Below are 6,930 nucleotides of genomic sequence, written 5' to 3'. Positions count from 1 at the left end.
AAAGAGATATAGATACCTCAATTCCTGGTTCCAAGGGGACAGAAGGGTATGCACTAAAGTAAAGGGTATTAAGGATTCCTGAGGCAAGGCATTAAACTCCAAAAATGGAGTGAAACAGAGAAGGGATACATTTACTAAGATAGTAAAGGAAGGTGTACGCAGTAAACATTTTAAAGTGCACATGTGTGGTCTAAGGAAGGCATGGTATCAAATAGTAAGTCAGACACAAGGATTCACAGTTCAAGGGTGTTTATTGAACTTTCAAATGGGTTGGTTAAACGCCTATCTAATCCTAAATCTAAAGATGGGAGCAAGCTATGACCATCAAATAATAATAACACAGTCCTAGTAGAGTCTTGTCAGATCAAAGTGAGTATACTAATAAACCTTTTTCCAAGCCTTACTTCTAAATACAAATAGTGTGGGAAACAATGTTATGTAAAAGAAAGAAAAGTATTCAAGAAATTATAAGTCAGGATACTAGAGCTTTGCACACACTCTGGCTTCTCTTGCACGAGGATACAGTTGTTCAAAACCCCAGTATCAGGGCCTTCTGTGCCAAAGTCACTTTGCCATTCAAAGTCTCTTATTACAGAGGGCCTGATGCGACAAACAAACATTAATGTTCCTTCTTTCTCAGGATTTTCACATGTAAGATTGCTCGGGTGATTTACTGTTCACCCCGGGTCTCCCTCCGTCGGGCTCAGACTCACTTTCATCAGTATTTTCACAGCACAATTTCTCAGGTGATTTACTGTTCACCCCGGGTCCCCCTCTGCTGGGCTCAACCCCACTTGAATACAATGTTCTCAATTGGTCTCCCTCGATCGGGCTCTGACCATTTTATCTCATTTTTCAATCTTTCCTTTTATGTATCAAAAACTGAAGACTTTCAACTATATGCTGGATTTTGCTTGACCTGTCGCAATATCACTTAGATTCACAAATTCTTTCTCCTTACAACTCTTTAACCTTCACGTCTGCCACTTCTCTGCTGGATACCTTACAGAGACATTCCAGTGAGCATGCACATGATGCCGGACCACTCTGTCAACAGTATTGTATCTCTCCTTTCAATCATTCATCAGCAGTCAAACTTTACTTGTGTCTTTGATCACACGCATTTTAACAATGTTCGTTCTAGCACTTGTTATACAATGTTGCTGCTTGCAACCTTGGCTTCAACACAGACTGGTCTTCTATCGGTGTTCCCAACTCACCTGCTGTGTTGATATCTCTGTTGCTACTTTGTTCTTGGAGCCAAGGAAGGTACCACAGTGACTGCTGTTTCTCCATGACTCGATTAGTCATGTAGGAGGAGCACGGGTACCTCAGACACACAATGCAGGATTCTTTAGAATTATTTCTGGGCCTTAAACTGTTCAATCGCGAGGTCCATTGAAAGTAACGGTTTCTTGCCAGAAAGGGCAAATAAATTTCCCTCCTTACAAACCCCTCGTAGTTTGCCGTCTTTCGTCCCTCGTTCGTCAACCATCCCGAAACTGCTGTTGCAGTGCACTTTGCCTCGCTCCAAGTGTGCTTTCATGCTCCGCTTTTTATCCGTGTGGGGAAGCTTAATGGGAGTCAGGTGTGAGTGACGGTCAGGAATTGCCTGACCTCAGCTGACCATTGTATTGGGACACATCAGGTATACTGCTCGGGATTTAGTCTATTTTCTCCCAGAGCGGGTTGTCCATGTAAAAATTGTTCATGTAGGTAAAGAGGGGTAGAGTTCCAATGTGTCCTACCTGGTAGGAGGGGGGAAAGGTGTTACAGGGAAGGGGATACCTCATCTCACCATACAGTGTCCCACTACCTGAAGACCCCTCACCAAGGTGATCCTCCCGCACTTGTCCACCCCCAAGAACTGGAGCCAAAAGCGATGGCTGTGTCCTGGCCACCTGGATGACAGATCACCAGGGACTAGTGGGTGAGACACCTTTGGATTTATCACAGCGGGGATATAAAAAAGTTAAATATAAATCTTTGGTTTTGTCTAGACTGATGAATATAAAACAATAGGAAAAAAATTAAAGTCATTGGTGAATAATTTGGACTAAGAGATTGACGTCAATCAGGAAGGGAAAAATTAAAGAAAACTAATATATAAATAAAGAAGAGACTCTTAAAATACGAATAATAAAAGAACGATATAATAACATTTCAAAGAAAGTATAAATGAAGGAGAAAACAAAATATCCTTGCATAGATGTTTTAAAACAAAAAAGTGAACAGTTAAAATATATCCTGATTGGGATTATAAACAGTGATTGATGGTGCCTGCACCAATTGACCGGCGTTGTATATTTGATAAAATAAAGAATTGGATAAAACAGTGTGTAAGTATTGATGGTCAAAACCAATCTATCATCATGGGGGATTCACCTCTTTCACATTTATGTAGGAGATTACCGAGATACACAGCGAAGATAAGGAAATATTCAGAATGGGTTTGAAGCATGACTAAAATAAGACACTCATGCCGTGGCCTGAGGAGGGGTCGCTGTCAAAATATGTATTGCAGCATTTGACGACATGTTTGCATGGCACATATAAGGGAAAAAAGTTGCAGAAAAGGTTGGCCATTTTAGAACATTGGAATACGTACCAGAGTGAGAAAGAAGATGCAGCCCATAGGGAGTGGATGCTCAATCAGCACAAAGGAGAGGATAAAAACACCTTTGGCTCCCCTTTCCCCTCCTGAAGAGAAGAGTGCAGATATAACGGAGAAGGGATTTTGCCCCTTAAAGGAATTAAAAGCAGCCACGGGGTATGTTAATCCAACACATGCGCCACCCGCTTATAGCAGCTAGGAAAATGTGGAGGAGAGCAAGAGCAGAGAACAGAAAAATATATCAGCATATGATGAAAGTAAACAGCGTAATGAGAGAAAGGACAGACACGACAGACAAATGGAGATAGAGGAGGAAGCAGGGAAACAGAAAGGAGTAAAGGATAAAGCTAAGGGAATAACAATAGTACAGAATTAATGGATGGGAGGACAAATATTGCTTAAGCTAGAAGATAAAGGCATTGATGGGGTCCAAGAAGGAGAGGAGGGAAAAGATCAGGAAAAGAAAGAGAAGGAAGAAGAAAGAGTAGACAAAGAAAAGGGGATAAAGAATGCAAGCGAAGGGAAGAATGAAGAAGATATGAGGCAAGAAAATAAAAGGAGAGATTAGAAGAGAAGAAACGTGAAGAGATAGAAGCACAAAGAAGGAAAGTACATAGGTTGCAACAAAGGCAAGAGGAAGATGAATTGAGGGAGATGAGGAGAAGAGAAGGGTAGGGGATTAAAAGACAATGAAATAGAATATTTATGCCATAGGAGCATAGTGCTGATTGATGCACAAGAATGACTAGAGGAAGAGAGATGGTCACACAGACCTGAACAGAGCTGCAAGGAATGCTGAGATCAGCATGGGCTGATGGGCAGGATACAGAAGACATAGAGCAAAGACGTGGGAAGCTATACAGGCAAATGAGGGACAAAGGCAGGTGTACAACTCAAGAGAATATAGAAGGATCCTTATTAAAGGGAATTGACAGTAGATTAGATAATCTCATAACAGATGAGTATGGAACATTGTCTTTAAATAAGTTAGATCTTGATGACGCGGATGAAGATGACAGTCACACAAGCTGGGGCATATTGATGTCAGACGAATAGAGGGAGGAGAATGAGAGGTAGGAAAGAGAGGGTGCATGCAAGTTTTCATGAGAATCAAGTGCAGAAAAAGAAAAGGGGTAACATTGTCAGATTTAGAGGACCCTATAGAGAGGAAACCAGAACCAACACCATATGCCGTGTGACTACAAGCACGATCGCCTAGTATAGGGGTTATATCCCTGCCATATGAAAGCCATTTAAGACCACTATCAAGAAGGAATCAAATGGGCAAGGTTAGTTTGGCTTTGAAGAAAAGGAGTATAGGTAAATATGATTATGAATCAGGATTTTCACAATTCCCATTATTGGAAAGGGGGAGCACAACCACAATATATACCATGGCCACAGATGGATAAAGACATTTTAATTTAAAGTGTAAATTGCTGAGTTTAACTTCTGGTGCAGGAGAATGGATTTATGAGTTAGAGAGGATGAGATCAGGAATGACATTAGCAATAGGTGACATAGAAGAGATGGGTGTAGCTATCCTAGGTGAGAGAGCTGATGACATTTGGAATTGAGCACAACACACAGATGTGACTGCACAAAACATGACACACGGTGGAGCGCCATTTAATAATTGCAGAGAAACGTACAGGGAGCGCCTAGAGTGCAATAACATGATTCATCAGATATGAGTGCGATTATGACTAGGAAAATGGGAGAGGATGACAAACCTATTGCTTATATTCAAGATATTCTAGACAAATGGCACAGGAGACTTGTGACCCATGGGATAAAACGGTAGCATTATTTTGTGTCAGGGGCTGACCGAGCCAGTGCAACAGCAGTTGAAAAAACAGGTGGGAATGTAAGCAAAGCCATGGGCAGAAATAGAATTGACAATTGTGCCTCACTGCCAATTTATGCAGGAGAAAAATTTGAAGAACTTTGAGAACAGAAATCAGGAGGAAGCAAATTTAGTTCTGAAGAAGTTATTAAAAATAGCCATCAAAAGAGCGGTATTGACAAGCAATGAAGGAGGGGTGACACAGGAGATACAGTCAGGGCAGCAAAATAATGCAGCATATACCACTGATCATAGTGAGTACCATTTTCTTGGGCCAAGAGGAAGAGGGAATAGGTCTGGAGGAGTAGGACGAGGTGGATTTCAAAACTCTCAGGGAAGAGGAGGATTTATTGGTGGACAGCTACAACAATGTTGCAATTGTGGAAGAAAAGAACACATAGCTAGGACATGCAGAAGCAGAGGAGGCATGCAACAGAATTGGCAAGCTCCAAGAGTGGGGATGGGGTATGCTCCACAAATAATGCAGAACCGCAGGAATATTATGCCCAAGATCACACGTATGCTCAGACATATGTGCCACAGTCCCAACAAATGTAGCCAGCACCGCTGCAAATGCAATCACCACAAGGGCAACCACAGCAGGTACCCATGCAACTACAACAGGCACAACCACAGAAAGAACAGACACTGCAGGCTATGGTACCACAATGTAATATGGCCCTAGGAGCCCAACAAGCACCCAGACCAGAATTGTGGAGTGTGACTGTGATAGGAGGACATCCTTTCACAGGTACAGGGATGAATTTACAGCCACAATAGGACAGCCCACAGAGTGACTTGATGTGTTCAGTACTATCAGTGACACCAGACCCCCAAGAGGAACCAAGGGTCAAGGTGGTGACAAGAGGCACGACATTTTCATTTTTAGTAGACACTGGAACCACTCATTCTTATGTTCGTGAGAGAAAATACCCAATGTCAGACACTGCCATGAATGCTCAATGATTCCCTGGGGCGGTGAGTATAGTTCCTTTTACAGATGAGTTACCAATTTCTATAGGAGAACATAATATGTCAATGCCATTCCTATAATCTAGGCTGACACCTGTTAATATATTGGGAAGTGACTTAATTACAAAGCTTAACATGATGATATCTTTCACTGATGAAGGAATAGTGTGCTCTACTCCAGGGATACACTATATGAATGTGGAAGAGTTTATATTAGCCATTACAGGCCAGAAGGGATTACGACGAGTGCCTCTCGATCCAGATGTATTTTTGTATGGAGTGACCATCCTATTATCATGGTTACCCAGGTTGGTAGGTAAAATATTCAGAACACCTGAAGAATTTTTGTTCAGGCCAGAAATTCCCATGGACGATGAGGAAGGCAGATTATTCGCTTTAAAGGTAGAAGCAGCAGTGGTCACAGAAGAAAGGGTGATGCTTCATGGGACAGATGATGAAGTAAGTGGATGAGGACAGTGATAGCTCTCAGTGAAGGATACAGGTTGACAGATTTGACAGACAAAGAACTGTTTGGAGATGACTATTCTGATGATGAACTATTGTTTTTATAAGTATTACATATTGGATTAAAGTAAAGAATATTGAAATACTGCAGAGAATAGCATTGGTAAAAAGAAGACAATCATTCTTTCAGGAAGACTTAGAGAAAGTGCCAGAGATTTTATGGACTACAAGCCGTATGACGTGGGACCTTTAAAAGGGATAGATGCAGTTAAACTTTAATTAAAACCAGGAGTTCTTTTACCACGAGCAAAGCAATACCTCATGTCCAGAGAGGCGGATGAAGGTATATTTGAGAGCATTTCCGCTTTAATGAAGCAAGATATATTGGTGCCATCAGATTCATCATGTAACACGGCTGTTTACCCTGTGAGGAAATCAAAGGTGAGTTGTGGAGATTTATTCAGGACCTTCACCCTATAAACCATATAATTGAAGCTGAGTTTCCTTTAGTTCCGAATCCTGCGACAATACTGTGCAACATCCCATCCACGGCCAAATAATTCACAGTTGTCGATTTGAAGAATGCATTCTTTTATATTCCACTTCTTGAGGACTCATACGATTTGACTTCCTTTTCATATTGAAATATGCATCTGAAACATGCTTGTTTGTCTCAGGGGTGAGTCCCATTCATTCTTTAACAGGCTCCTCCAGATCAGCGGAGTAACTTTGCTGAAAATGTTGGGGGGGACATGACAACTGAAAGAAAGCGAAGGGTGGAGGAATGGCAGAAGGCGGCTCTGCGGGATAACACTAAACTACTACACCACAAGAGTCCATTGCCTGCGCTCTGTTATAACGTTCATAAGACTGGTGGGGTATCTTTAAAATTCAATTCTAAAGACACATCAGTCTTCTGAAACTTATAACACCACAGTTGGTCTTTAGAATTCACTGCATTGACAACAGTAAAAAAGCCTGTACCTCCTCTACCTAAAGAGGGCCTGCAAGCAGGCTGAAGGTAGCTGGTGTT

The sequence above is a fragment of the Ambystoma mexicanum genome, chromosome 9, assembly GCF_040938575.1.
Source record: "Ambystoma mexicanum isolate Mex_15411 chromosome 9, UKY_AmexF1_1, whole genome shotgun sequence".
NCBI lineage: Eukaryota > Metazoa > Chordata > Amphibia > Caudata > Ambystomatidae > Ambystoma > Ambystoma mexicanum.
This window is presented reverse-complemented; position numbering follows the sequence as displayed.